The sequence below is a fragment of the Natator depressus genome, chromosome 8 (assembly GCF_965152275.1).
Source record: "Natator depressus isolate rNatDep1 chromosome 8, rNatDep2.hap1, whole genome shotgun sequence".
In the NCBI taxonomy this organism is placed as follows: Eukaryota; Metazoa; Chordata; order Testudines; family Cheloniidae; genus Natator; species Natator depressus.
Window position 1 is genome coordinate 85478137 of NC_134241.1, and position 17954 is coordinate 85496090.

Below are 17954 nucleotides of genomic sequence, written 5' to 3' on the forward strand. Positions count from 1 at the left end.
CAAGCAATCATAGCCTGAGAAAACAAAATGGCTGTCTTGGAGCAATTAGCAAACAATCAGGCTGAGGTGAGTCAAAGGTCACTGCAAAACCTGAAGGGAGGGGTCAACTAAGCATAGCACAAGGTCTCAAACAGGTCCAGCTTTAATAGTACGAGTCTTCAAACAGGTCTGGCTTTGATTGACAGATAGGTTAGCAGCCATGACTGGCCCATAAGAAGGGAAGGCCCAATCAGAGAAAGCTAGGATCTGTATACAAGGCAGAGAGCTGAGTGGTTTTAGTCAGCCTGAGTAGAAAGCGTGATAGAAGAGCTAAAAGAGCTGATATCACAGAAGAAGATGACAGTCATGGCTGAAGTAGTAGAAGCAAAGCAGCAGACAACAGCTGGATAGACAGAACAGAAGGACCATTCAGAGGGAAGGAAGACTGCAGGAAAAGTAAGCTTGGTGATTTTAGTGATAAGAAATAAATTGAGTAAGTTTGGGTGGATGTCTGTGTATATTTGTTATTATGTATATAGTTTAAATGTTTTAAATAAGTAGCTTGTTGCCAGCATCCTATATGTGACCGGCCATCACACATAGAGTGTAACCACTAAAAAGCTATTTCCAACTGCATGATATCATAATATTAAGTACCTTAATATAAATCTGTGCTAATAAAATGTGTATTATCTCATGATCTGTATGTGAGAATTTATGTCTGTATTTTTTTTTCAAGTATATGTTTTAGATTTACTGTATTAGGGCATATTGTGTTAAAGAAAGAATGTAAGAATGGCCATACTAAGTCAGACCAATGGTTCATCTAGCCCAGTATCCTGTCTTCCAACAGTGGTCAATGCCAGGTGCTTCAGAGGGACTGAACAGAAAACATGATTATCAAGAGATCCATCCCCTATCACCCATTCCCAGCTTCTGGCAAACAGAGGCTAGGGACACCATCCCTGTCCATCCTGGCTAACAGCCATTGATGGACCTATCCTCCATGAATTTATCTAGTTCTTTTTTTGAACGCTGTTATAGTCTTGGCCTTCCACAAGTTGACTATGAGTTTTGTGAAGAAATACTTCATTTTGTTTGTTTTAAATCTGGTGCCTATTAATTTCATTTGGTGATCCCTAGTTCTTGTGATATGAGAAGAAGTAAATAACACTTCCTTATTTACTTTCTCCTGGGCAGTTAAGAGAAATAACATTTTTTTGTTCTTCTAAAGACCCAAAAACACATGACAACTTATTAACTGGGTAAATACTCTTTCATTTAAACACAACACTGAGTCAATTTGTAGTAAAAGTAGAACAAATTTCTTTATAGGTAGGGCTCCATGTCTGTCACAGAGGTCATGGAAGTCATGGATTCCGTGACTTTCATGACTTCTACAGAGGCCAGTGTGACTGACCCCAGGGCTGCCCAAGCAGCTGGCTCTAGGGCCAGCTGCTCAGGTAGCCCCAGGCACAGCCACACCAGCTGCTGCTCCAGCAGCTTCCGGCAGCAGTCGCTGGCTGGCTGGCCGGAGCAGCCCTGATCTGTGGACCCTGGCCGCTGATGCTGCTGGCACTGGGCGCCCTCACTCCCCCAATATCCCCCCCACAGCAACTGCCCCCTCCCTAGCGCCCTCCCCTCCAAGATTTAATCGCAGGTATTTTTAGTATGTTATGGACAGGTCAAGAGTCATTGTGTTTTTTGCCCATGACTGTCCATGACTTTTACTAAAAATACCCATGACTAAATCATAGCCTTAATAATAGGACATAGGTTAAGTGATGCCAACTAAAAGGAATAAATTTAGAAAGGGTTACAAGCAAATAAAAGTGAGAACACACATCTAAAAGTTTAAAACTTAATCTAGCAAGGTACAGGATTTGATCAAGATGGATTTTCCTACCCACAGTCTTCCAGCAAGATGGTGACTACCCCACAGCCCTTCAGTCAGGAACTCATTCAGGGGCCCAAAGGTGCTGGGTGCTTTGTCTTCTTAGGTGAAAGAACTTGGGGTTCTCTACCCCTTTCTTTTATAGTCCAGTGAACCTTTGAAATGGATTTTTCTCAGGGTTACCTCTCAAAGTTAAGTTCATGCAAGCTATGAGGAAGGTGACATGGAGTCTGGTGAGGAAGGAAGCTTTGTATTCTTTCTTTCCCTACTGGTGTTTGCTGGAATGCAAAGTGTTCTGTCTCCTGCCATCTCTTCCCCCTGCTGTCTTGAAAGGCCTATTTACTGCTTATATGGAAATTAAGGTAAACAAACATTCCTTTGTTTAGGTCACACCTATTGACCACCCGAACATGACCGGTTTCCACACAGTTTAGTCACAATTCCAGCATATGTTCATAACTTTTAATACACATCTATATACATTATACAAGAATATTAATGATCAGTGAGATATTGGTTTTCAAATTATACCTTACAATGCATATTTTGAACAAAAATTATTATAGGGTTTGAATACAGGGTACTTAAGGTCACAGAGGTACAAGGCTAGCCTTTCAGGGTTCCTTGGGCCTCCACCCAAGTTACATCTTTAAGTCTACCTCTTTCTGACAGACTTAGACCTTTGATCTCATAAGCCCGGTCTTGCAGTCTTTGGTGCTCTCACAGACACCTACTGGTCATGTTGGAGGCATCGCTCCATGTTGTCTCCCTGGTGCACTGTTTGTCCATTGTTCCGTTACTGAACCGGATTTTTCTCCCAAGGGTGACAGACTACACCACAACCCACCTCACTGCTGTTTGAGGTTTTTCTACTGCTAGTCTTCTGCTCAGGCTGTTCTTTCCCACAACACTAGTTGAGCTGGTCACAGCCCCTGGCCTGCTCCTCAGCAGCTGCCCAGCCTCTCCCAGGTCCATCACGTGACTACACAGATACTAAGCTGGTCTCCATCTTTCATCCCAGCTCTAAGATGACCTCTTCCCATAGCCTCCTGCCTCAGTTTCCCTGGGCTCTTTCCAATCAGATCTCTTAATCTGACCTTCCCTCTGCAGCCAGCACCCAGGCTTCTACCTTTAGCCTGCTGCACATGCACTGGCCCACATGCTCTCTCCTTGTGCCTGATCCTCTGATGCCCCTTGCTTTTCCTGGTCATTCTAGGCAACACAGAGCTCTCTGTTGGCTAGATGTTGAGCAGGATCCCACGCTGCCTCCCAGAGCGGCCTGTTGCCCAATCCTTTCCTTCTAGGCCATTCTAATGGGGCTAAGCTCAGTTACTTGTTCAGTCATCATGAAATAACCACTCCACCTCAATCACACCATGCCAAAAATGTCACCTTTTCCTAATTTCAAGGGGGCAAAAAAGCAAATGTTAAAGAATCAATGGGTGTGGGCAGATTTATTTGAGCCATCCTCTCACTGGGTTTCTCAGCCTGGAGGGTATTGTTAAAAGGGCAGGGGTGTCAACTAGATCCTGACTAGACAGAAGGAGTATCCTAGGTTGGTCCCAACATGGATATGGTTGAGAACCACAGTGCTTTAGAAATAGTAAAGAATTATATCCCTAGTAAAATTTTTAAGACTTCCATAAGGGAAGTTGGAGAATGTTGGCATGCTGGAGAGACAATTACATTAAGAATGGCAAGTACTCTTTAATCATTTCTTCCATTCCCATTATACATTGTGGACCCTTCTGTGGGGGAAAAAGTTCATTTGGGATTGACTCTGAATTATTACACTATTTCTATATGCAGAATACATGTTGTGAGAAGCTTCTAATGACAGCTAATGAACCAGACTGAGAGAGGTAATTCAAACGGTAAACAATGTTATTACAGCAATTTATAAATATCTTTCATTAAACATTAAAAACAGCTGCTCTCTCATAGTGTTCTTGTAAAATGAGTTGGCTGATGAATTTACAAGTGGTTTGTAGCTAACCAGGTGTCAACTGACAGGTCGACTCAGTCCCCCAGGGGGATTCCAGGCCTCCTCCAACAGAATTTCAGAGCTCTGGATGGATGGGGTCCTTCAAAATGGCATTGCACCATAGTGCTGCTGAGCACATATGGGTAGCTGTAAAAACTTGAGTCCCAGTTCTCTCTTAACTTACACCCACATATTCCTGCTGAAATCACTCTGCCTGCACAGGCTGTAAATCAGGGTGCATGACAGGAGAGCATGGAGGGTATTTTAGTAGCTACCTTACAGCATGTGTCTGTGAGTCAAGAGACGTGGGCTGAGATCCTGTGCTGTGCCAAAGGGAGCCACAGTGCAGAACTCACTGCCTTGCAGCAGGGAGGGCAAAGGTGCCATTCAGTCCTCTTGGCCCTCCTATTCTGGGCTCCTGCAAGGGCAGGTGCAGCCTTAGCATAATTTAGGCAGCTCAGGAGGTCATCCCCAGTCATAGCAGCGTCCCCAGGCTGCCCTATGGGAAGTAATACCACTGAAAATCCCCATAGCACTATGTGCTATAGGTCCACTTCCTACTACTCACAGCATACCCCCTACTCTGGTCCTTGTGGTGGAGGGGAGGAAGGGAAGAGGACTCATTGGACAGTATAGGTCTGTCTTAAGCCATAGCTGGCCTAGGGCTTTTACTGGTACACCAGTGTACGGGAACTGCCAATGGGATGAAGAATCCCTTCCCTAGTGTCTATTCTCAGCTATGCACTAATTTCCCATGCAACATTGAACAAATGGTTCTGGGTATGTCTGCACAGCACACTAAGCCAGAGTCTGTGGACTCAGTGTTTCCAAGCCCGGGCCTGAGCATTCACACTGCATTGTAAACCTGGATTTATAATTGCTGGACCCAGGACTCACAGCTATGCTAACATGTCCGTACTGTGCTACACAGACCATCTGACCTGGGTCTGCAGCTTGACCGGCGTCTACACTTTTACCCAACTCATAGTGGGACTTGGGCTTTCACCTACTCCTCCTCGCAGGGTCACAGGAACCTGGGTCCTGAGTGCTTGCTGACCTGAGTCAGAGTGATCTGTGTGTGGATGGAAGGGGACTTCAAACCTGACTCAGAGCCCAGGCTTAGTGTGCAGTGAGCCCCAGTTTCCCCTGCTGTAAAAACGGAGCTGCTCAAATTAACCCTCCTCTGCAAATCACTCTGAGATCTCCTGCTGAAAATACAATGTGCTAAGTATTATTATCCCTGGGAAAATGCTGTGTGAGCTCTGTGTATTGCATCTTGTCTGGTTACCTTACGTGGCAACATAATTCATCATCATTGCACCTGATGAGAAAAGCAAGTTAAAGATAAAGGAACATTATTTCTAAGGGTGAAATTTCAGTGCACGGCTGAAAAGCCCAAACTCCCCATCAGCCATACCACTGTCTGACCTTGTACAATAATGACATAAAAGACCTGGGTTAGTTCACAACATCTTGAATACAAATCTAGTGATTATAGCTGCAATTAACAATATGGGACAAAACCTTTGTTGCACCATAGTTGTATTCTTTTAACACCTCCTCATTGAAAGGGGCTCTCCTGTTTAATGAAACAATTTCATTACTAGTCATGTCTTGTATTTATATAATGTCCTTATGTCAAAGCTGTCAAAGACCTTTGGCAAAGATGAGTCAGCCTTCTTATCCCCATTTTACAGATGTGGAAACTGAGGTACAGAGTGATTAAATGACCCAGTCAGAAATAGAATTCAGGTCTCCTGACTTTCATTCTCCTGCTCTAACCACTAAATATGCTCCTTCCTATTTTGGAACTACATTACCTCTCCCATGCTAAAACCCACAGGATGCATTCAAAGAAAGGAAGTTGCTAAAAGACTGGGTCCCCTTCATTGGTCCATTGGAGTCAGGGTTTGCCTTCCATGTTGAATAGATCAGTGGTAGGTAAGGACAATCTACATGGAGACCATATGACTCTATGCTGGTTCTGTGTACCTATGCTGTCCCTCTCTCCCCAGATTCCTGGCAGCATAGTTTCACTGCAGCTACCAGTCACTTCCCTTGGCCACTGCTGCTCTGGGAGCTACTTTCCCACCCCTTTAAGAGGAGTTCCTCACTGTGGAAAAAGTTCCCCAGAAAAGGAAATTCAACCATGGTGCTAATGGGAGGATTAACTTTTCCTTGCAAACTCTGCTGGGCTGGTAGATGTATGAGCTCTCCAGCCTTGCACTGCACCCAGCTCCTCCACCCTCACACACTGGACCAGTACAGCTACCATGTAGGCAACTTTAACCCTGGTTCCACACAGCGGAGTGGATCTACAGGCAGAAGTTTCCCTCTGCCCAAGGAGGTGGGAGGGGCAGCATAAGCTACATCTTGGTTTGATGTACAAGGAATGTATTCATCCATCTGACTTGTTCATCTATCGTCAATTTTCAATTGTACTTTACCTTTAAATGCATTGGGAGTTTATTATTTTCCTATTATGTGGTGTTCTCTTAAAAAGACCTCACTGTATTTTTTCCTGTGGGAGGAGGAATTCATCCTTAACAGGCCTATCTCTTTAATTGATAGCTGTGTAAGTGGACTTCACAGTAATAGTGACTCAAACCTGTGTAAAATTTCAATACTAATTCTCTCCTTATGTAGCCTGTGGTGTTGAGCTGTGCTTCCCTTCACCTCATCTATGCTTTAGTGTTGTGAGAGCCAACAGACAGTCACTCATGGAAAGTTCTTGGCAACTGCAGGACCCTGAAGACTGACTTTGGAATATATTGTGCTTTTACAGCAATGACATTTGCGTCTCTGATTTGTTTCTTGGCCAAGCTGTGATAGTTCTGCAGGTACAGAGCTGCCTGCTGCCTCACTACAGGGTCAGCATGTTGATTTTGTACCTCTAGACATTGTTTGTCACTTGACTCACCTTGGATTGCAAGACTTTTTTTTTTCTCCCTCCTTAGTATGTTGTTGAGAAAAAGATTATGTGCTGTGTTCCCACAAGATTTATATGCAGCTTCTATCTCTTCTGTGTAAAAAGAAATGGCTTCTCACGCCCATATTAGCCTGATGTGAAAATTAATCTCTAGCAATACCCATGCATACTCTATGACCTCTGTGTATCTACGTCAAACATACTCAGGAGTGGATCATACCCTTCTATGCTCAAAACACACACCAAAGTATCTTTTCTTTTCTTTCCTCCCAGCTCACACCCTTGCACTGACTGTACTGAAATCTCCTTCCTTCGAAAATAACCACTTGTTGCTTATTACTGTGCCATTTTTGAGCATTTGAATCTTCTGACTTCAGTGATAATGAAGCTTGTGGGGGGGAAAAATGTAATGGGAGGATTTTGTCATAATCAGGTTCAAAAGCCTAACCATATCTAAAATAGTCTCCCAGAGATTAATGATTTTAAATTTCATAATTTTTGAAGCTACATTTGAAGACTATGCAAATGTTTTCTGAAAAAGCTGTTCTTTTTGCTTAAAACCCCAAGCAGAAGTCTTCAGATATTGTTTAAAGCACATTCACATTCACAGATGCCTGGGCAGCTGTATAGAAATCCATCAGCAGTTGATGTTTTTGAAGCACTGACAGTCAGTTTGAAGGGAAAATAAAGTAAAAAGGGCTAATCCTGGATTAAAAGGTATGCAGATTACTCTCATTTTAATGATGAATAAAACTAAAACTACCCCCAACCCCCTTAGCCCCACCCCTGACCACCTCAGTAAATAGGAGAAAATATAATAAATATTCTGGAGCAGTCCATCAGCTTTGCAGAAATCCCTGACAGGAGGAATACCCAGGTATGGAAGTACTTTGGGTCTGTCACTTCTTAGATTGGCTGCGATTAGGTGTCTTGCTAAAGTAATAAACTATATTGCAGAGTGGCAAGATGGAAGGATTTATACTTCCAGGAACCATCCATGTTGTCCAGTTGGTATTGTTCCAGCCTTAGAGTATACTTTCTAAACATTAGCTCCCTTGTCCAAATGGCCATCATCAAAAATGGGCCAAATGGTGAGAGGAGCTTGACTTACAGTAACCTGTGAAACCCCAAATATTCAGGTTGGGATCATCTGAAGTTAAGCTCCGTAAACCCTTGTATGATGGCAATCGGAGCCCAAAACTGATTGCTAAGTAAGTGGAGATATCATGTTCAGATGCATACTTGTCCGTAAAGTGGCAACACTGGCCTTCTGAAGAGCTACATGTGTAACCTCCAAATGTTGGCAGATTGCTTTTTGTGGTCAGAACACCAAAGCTCATCTCCGATTTTATCTTTTGATTTTCAAAGATTGCTACATGCATGTCTGGCTGTGTGAGGGGTTATTAGGTCCACACTTTCTGCCAGACATGTGCAGTGCTTAAGTCATAAATACCCCCACGAAGAAGTGCATACTTCTGTGTGAAAGTTTCCTGCAATGTGCCTCATTTTGGCTGCTAGGCACCAGATAGCGCCACACTAGCTAATTCTTTACTTGACATAACAGACCAAGATATGGACAGGGAATTATAGTATCTGAAAGGTTTCAGAGTAACAGCCGTGTTAGTCTGTATTCGTAAAAAGAAAAAAGAAAAGGAGTACTTGTGGCACCTTAGAGACTAACCAGTTTATTTGAGCATGAGCTTTCGTGAGCTACAGCCATCCGATGAAGTGAGCTGTAGCTCACAAAAGCTCATGCTCAAATAAACTGGTTAGTCTCTAAGGTGCCACAAGTACTCCTTTTCTTTTTTCTTTTTATAGTATCTGAAGTTAATTCATTCTTCTGATACTTATTATCTCAGCACCAATTTGATTATCCTGTAGTTCAAGATGGTGCCTCTGTAAGTTGTATGGAGAATGAGTATGCTCATTCTGGGTATTTCACTGCCCTCCCCAACCACCCTATACACACACACTCAAACACATGACCCATCTCCAACTTCTCTGCTGTCTCTGAAATGAGATCCCATCATGATCTTCCTAGTCCTCCCTATATTCCCCTGTGGCTTCCAAAAGATTCCCCCCTACCACACGATGCTCTGTTGAGTGAACAGAATGCTATATTCTCCAGCCAGCCTGCTCCTTGGCATGGAGCTGCTTTGAGCTCCACACATAGTCTCTATTTTGTGGACAAAGGAAAGTGCAGAATCTGGCAGCGGAGGGAGGCAGCTCACAGTGGGTCTGATCCAACACTATTCCCTAGTGACTACAGTGGAGCTGGATCAGCTTCAGGGAGAAGGCCAGCCAAGGAGGGTATGGAGGTTCCCGACAGAGTAGAACAGGAGTGTAATCCAGCAGCAACAGATCTTCCAGTGTCCACATAGTAATACTCCCTAATGGCCATTAGCCAGTCCTTAGATGACATATGGGGTTAACTACAGGATACATTTTCTTGTGCTGTACAGAGAACTGAAATATTATTTTCTACTTCACAAACTGTGATTGCACATGGCATTTTGATAGGAGTTTTGAACAACTGAGGCTCGTCATCAGGATTCTGCAACAGAAATGAGCCATTATCTGATCTCTTTTCCAGCAATCACAAAGAGATGAGAAAAGCCGGCTACAAATTTTATAGTAATTACCATATAAACTGATGCAGACACTTACCACTTTAGACAAGTGAAGGCCTAAGAACTTACCAGCCATTATAGCCAAACAGCTCCCTGTTGGCTTCAGTGCCCAATTCATTTCCTATCGCATTATGCTGAATTTAAGATAAATGGGGTAACTTCACCACTGACTTCAATAGAGTTGTGCCTACTTATGCTAGCTGTGAATTTGGCCAAAATATTGGCTTGAGATCCACTTATTTCAAATGGTAGAATATGAATTTGGCTATATCCACCTATTTATGATCAAATCACATTCTTTTATGGAGCGCTGCTATCATAAACTTGAATGGAGTATGGAGATCTGCACTTCTGGGGATACAGGACAATCTGAGCAGGTCAACACTTTAGTATAAAAGCTGCTGGGATGCCCGTTGACTTCAGTGGGCGTTGGATCAGATCTTCAATTCATAGATTAATCTAATTTTTGCAAATCCATAGTATACAACTGAGGCAGAACCCAGTCCCAACTTTCATAGGTAAGAAAAGACAGGAACATTGTAAAGGCAGACTGGTTATCCACTGAAGGAAATAGAGTGCATTGCATTGTTCTTGTGCAAACCATTGTGGCCAACGCAGAGAGCTGTATGGATGGCTGCTGAACAGGTGCTCAGATTCTGCAGTGATGGGTGTCAGTATAATGCCACTTGACTGATGGGCTCCAGGGGAGATCTTGAGTGGAGGAAATGTAGGGGCACCTGGGGAAGAAAAATGAGGGAAATAGAAGCATCATTTTAAAAAAACCATGTAATTATTGATTGGAATTTTATAATAAGGGCTGGAACTAGGAGAACTATAAAGCACTTGTTACCCCAATCTGAATGTATGCAGATGGAACCTAAAAATTACTCAAATATTTACTTTTTTTGTCAATGGCTTTAATCCATTTTGCCACTTAATTGTATAAAACCATCTTCCACAACAAGGACAAAAAAGCTACAGATGGAGTTTTTATATACAGTTTTCTCAGTAGATGGAATATTGAATCCTTCACCCATTAAATGTATCCTCACCACAGATTTGCTGCACCTGCTATTTTACATCTCAGTATATTTCACAGTGACTATTTATTTATGGTCCATTCAAAATGAAATGTAGACAGTCTCTGTAAATAGCTTTAAATAGCACAACGATGACACCTACTGGTCAGAGTTATCTGCATTCACTGCTTTGCACTATCAAATTATACAAAACAAAGAAGTCCATACAACTTTAACATGTGTAAGGGATAATGGACATAAAACAAGACGTATTGCAGGCATTTTATAACCCTTTTAATAGGTCTTTCTTTATTCACTTACTAAATAATCACTTTGTTTTGTTACTAAGGCTACACAAAATCCTCCTGCAGAACTTGGAAAAGTGCTCTATAGACCTAGGTTATTCTGGCTTCTGTCACCAAAGTCCATGCAAAGGACTCCTGGTGGTAGAAAAATCTGCCCTGATAGGAGTTGCAGCATCCTAAATTGCTTTCAATCCTTGCCCCACAGTGGGACTCCCACCTGACCACTGTAGTCCCCATAAAAAGGTCAGCCTTACACTACCCAGAGATTTCACTCCTTGTGTATCAAGCTAAGCCTGTTTTTGAAGCAGTTTTGCAGCCACACCTGAGTCCAGGAGCTGCCACAAATCTCAAAACCTTTTAAGGTTTGCCCGTGAACAATAAAAATACAGTTGTGCAGATAAATAGCAATGAATGGTGCTGTACCATGTAGTCCACAGAAAGCACTACTCTGGCCTGCATAATACACTGGATACCAGATGATACCAGTTCTCTGGGCATGGAGAGTTCAGCTGTCCCTATTTGGAACTGGCATCCAATAAGACGGCTAATTCCCTCATAGACATTAGCTGGAATTACACAGGACAAGACTTCTCCCTCTTGGACCTGCTGAATCACACTCCAGTTTCATAGATTCCAAGGCCATAAGGAGCATTGTGATCATGTAGGCTGAACTCCTGTATAATACAGGCCAGAGTACTTCCCCCAAATAATTCCTAGAGCAGATCTTTTAGAAAAACATCCAATCTTGACTTAAAATTCGCCAGCTATATCCATGATTAAGTGTTTGTGTGCATCAATGGACAAAACATGAGCACGCCAATAGAGTGGGCTAAATCCTGGTCCCAGTGACTTGATTTGACCTCCCCACCCCTCCCATTGCCCCACCACTTTTTCTCCTCCTCGCTTTGATCCAGACAGTGCCTCTTTTTCGCCATGAATGGGTCTAGCTGAATTGTGTTAGAGATGGACAGAATAGTGTTGCCAGAGCTAATTTTCCCCAGGATTCTGTCAGTGTGTGCAGTGACAAAGGATGTTAATAATGCCTGGGGTCATGCCAGAGTACATAATGCCAGAGGCTGCATGAATCACCAGCAGGTAGCCTAGAAATCCATTTGCCCATAAAAATGCAGACTTTTTGTTTTTACAGCGAATCTTTAGTTTTTACATTTTATGAAAAAAAGAAAAACATGTATTAACTAACTACATTTTACTGAAAATACCATTGTCACTTATTCAACGTGCACAACTTCCCCCTCTTGTGGTTGATTTTTGAATGTGCTTTAAAGTTACATAACTAAACATACTCCGATAAACTGCTTCCAGTGTATAGAGGTTACTAAACGGCATATAGGGATTCATTTTTTAACACATCTCAGATTTCACTTCAGCCTCCAGACATGAGTAATTGAAGTATGAAAAGCTGCCGAAAACTTTAAAAATCCCCCCAAAGACCGTGTCGCTGAGTTTGGCAAAGACACATTTCATGTTGATGGTAATGTGCTGTTGTGTACCGTATGCAGTAAGGCCATAGATTACATTCGATGGCAGACGATTGTAGAACACATGGAAAGAACTAAATGTAAACTGAATGACAAGAAATGAAAACAAGAGGCCGAAACAGCCGAGCCATCGACAACAGTAAAGAAACAATGCACTGTGACTGGATCATTCTATTGATTTTATTTTATTATAATGATTGATGGCAGTGGTAGGCTTCAAACTTGCTTAAATTGTAAGTCTATCAATAAAACATTGTGTTCAAGTGATACCCATATATATTTTGTGGCTAGGGACATTTTAATTTTATTTTAATTGCAGAAAAATGCAGATTTTTATTATTCTTAGTCAGAGAATTTTGGGTTTTTTCATCCCAGAAAACTAGGATTCCTGGTCATCAGCTCTAACAAAGCTCCATGCAAGTCTGAGAGGGGCCATTTCTGGCTTCTTATATGGTTTCCCCTCTTCCAAGACTGAGCAGCGCAAAATGCAGTAACAAAAATATCTCAGTGCCATAAGTGATTGGCACAGCTGCAATCAGTGTTCTGTTTTATTGGGAAAGTTCAATGCCCAGAGATTCCATTCCAATGAGGAATTATTTGAGGACCTAATTTTCAGAATTTAAAGCAATTGGGAGGAAAAACAGAGACAAGAAGCTAGGAATGGGAAGAGTAGCTGAAAAAAGGAAAGGAGCAAGGGCAGGCAGAGACAGGAGGGGGAAAGTGAGCAAGCTGATGCAGACCAGCTAAGAAAGGAACAGATGGGACGGAAGAATGTGAGCACTACAATCTCTGTTACCTTTTTTTCTTCAATTTTTTTTTTTTGAAAAATTCAATATCGGCTGTTTCTCCACTCCAGCTTCCTTAAACCAGCGTTTTCTCTACTAGCCCTCTCTCCACTGCTACCAGTGGCACCCAGCTCATTTTCCATGGTGCCGTGGCCTGAAAAGGACTCTATACATGGTGAGTCAATAAGAATCTTTTCCCGTATGTGTGGAGGTTCTTTTCATGCTTGGGTGTGTTACCAGGCAACTTAAAAAGGCATCAAGTCCCCTGTAATGACTGCCACGAAAATCTGAATTCACCAGATTGTTTCCTGATCCAACAGCTTTAGTGCCCTTCTAGTTTCTGTTTTGTTCTTTGGTCTCTGTCCATGCTAGACAACCAAACCATAATACCTTGTGATTTCAGTTGTTGCCAGATTCTGCTCTCACTGACACCTGAGCAAACTCATTGAAGTCAGTGGGTCTGGACTGGTATTAAGGGTAGATATTAATCCTTAGGAGTACTCTTTAGTTTTATTTTAACTATAGAACATTGCCTTTCCTCCATGGAAACACCCACATAAAGCAGAAACAGCACAGCTGCAAAGTCTGAATCAGAAGCAAAGATCAAGGATCTTTCAATCCAGAGTATCAGTTTGAAGGCACATTTGAATCCAGTGAAGAACAAAGGTACAACAAAATCCAATAGCTGGAAGTTGAAGTCAGCAAAATTCAAGTTTGAAAAAAGGTGCACTGTTCTAACAGTGATGGCAATTAACCATTGGACCAGATTACCAGGGACTGTGGTACATTTTTCGGTCACTTGGGGGTCTTTAAATCAAGACTTAGTCACTCTAAAGATATGCTCGCTCAACCACAGAGTTGTTGGATTTGATATACGAATCACAGGGAAAGTCTATGGCATGTGTTACACAGGGGCTCAGACTGAATGAGCATAGTGGTCTCGTCTGGCCTTAATCTATTAAATCTACGCTCCCAAGCTTTGGGGGGGGTCAGATCCAGGGGACTGGCTCATGACACATCTCTGATAATATTAAATCATATTAAGTGGCCAAAAATAGCCTTTAATAGATAATATTAAAGTTTCCACAAACAAAATATTAACCGCAGGGAAATATTTTTCTTAAAGATTAAAAAAGTGGGGGGAGGGAAGAAGGGGGAGAAATAATTATTGGTAAACCCTTTTGCTCAAGGGGCAAACTGCAGTGCATTAACCTCACCACTGTAGCTGATGTACACTCCCGTTATGTAGTGCACTTAATCCCTACCACTTCAACAGGGATTCTTGACCCTGGCTTTAACCCTTGGCTCTGGTTCCTGGCTTCTCACCACCACTTCTTCAACTATTTGTCCTGACCACACAAACTCTGGTCTTGACAAGAAGCCACAGAGGAAAGAGTTCTTTATTTCCTCTATTGGTGACAAGGGAATAGTGCTACCATAGAGCACTTAATTTGTATAGACTACCCACCCATATTTTCTCTAATGGCACTTGGGTAGTAACCATAACCATACATGAGTTAGCGGGCTCCCAGAGAAGTTCAGAGAAGGGAAAGAGTTCTGACCCTGTGATAAAAAGTTCATTTCCAAGCAGCCAGGACTCTGCTCAAAGGTCCTAAATTATTAACACTGATTCTCCACTTGTAAGGTGGACTGAATCCACCCTGATCAAATTGGTCCTGTCAACACTGGCTCTTCACTTGTGAGGTAACTCCCTTCTCTTCATGTGCCAATATATTTATGCCTGCATCTGTAATTTTCACTCAATGCATCTGAAGTGGGGTTTTTACCCAAAAAAGCTTATGCCCAAATCTGGTAGTTTTTAAGGTGCCACCGGACTTCTCGTTTTTCTAAATTCTCTTGTCTCTCCTCGTATGGGGACTTTGCTGCAAAAGACAATGTAGATTAAGGACTTTGCTGTGAGAGTTGACACAGACTGAGGACTTCACAGTGAGAGACAACACAGAAGACAGCAGCAGAGATGGATGAATTGTGGTGAGATCCTGTTTATCCAGTGCTTTAATAAAGCTGAATCACTAAGATGACTTAAGTGGGGCACCTGTAGGTGGGCAAGCCGCTCCCAAAGGCCTGGAGACAGACCTGCAAAGAAACACTTGGATTATTGCTACTTGCTGGTCCCAACCAAGAGCGAGGTTTGATGGGTGAGTGAAGTGGTACAGTCAAGGGGCTGTATGGGACATTCTTACCAGTGGATGGGAAGAGAGTTACAGATTACTATCAAAGTTATTAGAAAGGGGCATACTTTACTCTTTATTTGCATGTATGGTCTGTTGCTTTGTTTCCCAAATTTATGACTGTGATCCCTTTCTCATAATAAGGATTCCCTCATTTGTACACATACTCTGAGTGCTTGTGAGTGGGGAAATTCTGCCTGTTCAGGGCACCAAGGGAGGGTATGTGTAGCTTTCCCAGGCTTCTGGGTGGGACTAGAGATAGTTTAGTTAATTGTCAAGAAGGACCCTATATATATTAAACCCAACCCTTTTTGCTGCTGTTAACTGCCTGGCAGAAGGGTTACATGTGCATGTGTAAGAGATGATGCATAATAATAAAATGGAAACTAGTCATAGAGCTTGACTAAGCACAATATGTTAAATGGTAACACTGCTACCTTAAAAAAGCTAGATCTCACTCTTGTATGCAACAATGTATGGAATGCTGAAAGGGCATAGGAATTGCATTGACTTCAATGAGAGGCTTAGGTGTGCAAAGAGAACAGGATAAAGCTACTAAACACTAATTCCTAATTTATGCCATTTCAGAAGGAAGACTTCTGTGAAAATGTCTAGTATTATCACATTGTGAAGATACATGTTATCAGAAAACAGAATGACCAGAGCATGGTATAGAGAAATAATGTGCCTAAGGATACATAGTGGACTCTAAAGAGCAATGTGTGTCCCCATCCAATTTTTCTAATGTGACTTTCATTGCATTCCTTCAATCTTACAGCAGTACATGACCTGTACAGGCAAACTACCACCTCAGTAAGTGCTGCAGGGCAAATCTGACTAGATGGAAGTCAATGTGCTTGGTATGCCAATAGTTTGAAAAAGAAGAGAGAAACAAAAAAGAAAAGGTACAGATCGAGAAAGAGGGAAGCATTGAAGTAGGAGGGAAAGGGGGGAAAGAGTAAAACTCAAGGGAGAACAGTACTGAGGCAAAGGACAAAGGAATCAATAGGAGCAACAGACACACTAGTCTAGTGATATAAAACACAAATTGGCCAGACTTCGCTCTCAGATACATATGCTTGACTTCAGTGAATGATGAACATGCCTACCTGAAAATAGAATGTAGAAAACCCTGCTAATAGAGAGAAGATGCCTGCTCTTTAAATGGCTTTTATGTTCAGTTGCTGCTCTTTAATAACATCATTTTACACAATCTGCCTATTTTACCCCAGATATCTCCAGTGTTCTGTTAATTAGCAATTTTGACGAAAGATTCTCCTCTTTAAAAGGCTCTAAATTTATGTTTTTTGAGGGCCAAACTACCTGCCCCTGTGGAGATGCCTATAGGAGAGGCAAAGGAAATGCAGGAAAGTCCAAAAAGTTGACTTATTGTTTCCCCCAAATCATTTGCTTGGGGAAAGTGGGCCCATTGAGGATTCTAGGGGACAAGGGCAGCCTCACAAGGCTGCAAATTCTGAGAGAAGCTTTCCCCACATGCGGCAGCATCAAGAGTGGACTATCTTGGTTTGTGAGGGGAATTTAGAAGAGCACAACTGCGTGGGTTTTTTTGTTTGTTTTTTTGTTTTTGTGTTTTTTTTTTCTTCCCGACTCAACCACTGGAGCCATGACATTATGCCATGTTCTGAAGCTATTAAAAATATGCTACGAGTTGCAGGGTATGCAGCTTCTATCTGTTATGTCATGTTTTCTATGCAATTTTAGATGGAGCTATGTCACACTTCATGCTACAGAGGCCACTGCCATTTTGTGTTCAGAGACAGGAAGCATACACACTATGCTCCCTCCTAGAGTCCTTACATTTGTTTTGTTTTCTTAACATAAAATAAAGGCCAAAAATAACTGGACATCTATGGGTGTTCTTTATACAGAACCAATATAAGTAGAGCACTCTTAAGGTTATAGGGCAGGAGAATGAAGTCACCATGGGTAGGCAAGGTGCATGAGCAGTGCAGACTGTGCATGTAAGTGCGTGCATGTGTGTGTGTTGTCACTGATTATAAATAATGAAAATATAGAGAGGAATTGTGACTTCTTCCTTTTGGCATGTGTCATTTTAACTTTGGCATTGTATTAAAAAACCTTCTGCGTTATGAATCATTTGTATCATAAGAATGACTCACCTGTGTTAACAGAATGACCCATGGTTAGCTTATTTGTCTGCAACAAATAAAAGGATTCTTAATGAACCAAGTCAGGTTATTCTGAAGGTGCTGAAGAAGGGGGATCAGGTGCATTTTAGGGTGTAAAAACAAAAATGTCATATACTTTATCAGGATTTCATTGGGATTTTTCTGACTAATGAATGAAATTGCTTTAGCATAGTGTTAATGTGGTGAGTGCTGGGTGAAAAAATTCAATTGAAATGCTGTCACAAGATTCTTTTGTTTCACTGACAAGAGTTGTCATGTTCTTGTGACACCTGCCATGCAGAGAGCAAACTGATAAATAGCTTAAAGATGAAATTGTCAGTCACCATTACCTTGCATAAGCAATTATCATCTTCTGGTGGCCTGCAGTCCTGGGCCAAGAGATCCAGGTTCCTAGGCCCTGTGGACATGCAGAGTTAGGTGGAACCCTGTCAGGATACGGATACTTAGCCTCAGGGAGCAAGGGAGTAACTTAGCCCCATGCAGAAAGATTCTTTAAAGATTTGTCAGTAATAATGACTCTAGAATCATAGAATATCAGGGTTGGAAGGGACCTCAGGAGGTCATCTA

General features: G+C 42.1%; 1 long non-coding RNA gene across 1 annotated transcript in view; it reads left to right on the plus strand.

Moving 5' to 3' along the window:
• Window positions 1-287: 287 nt before the first annotated feature.
• The window catches only part of LOC141992920 (uncharacterized), a 29260-nt gene continuing 11593 nt past the window's right edge, over window positions 288-17954 (plus strand). The window contains exon 1 of the long non-coding RNA XR_012640691.1: window positions 288-435. This is a non-coding gene — a long non-coding RNA (uncharacterized LOC141992920). The remainder of the gene's footprint in view (window positions 436-17954) is intronic.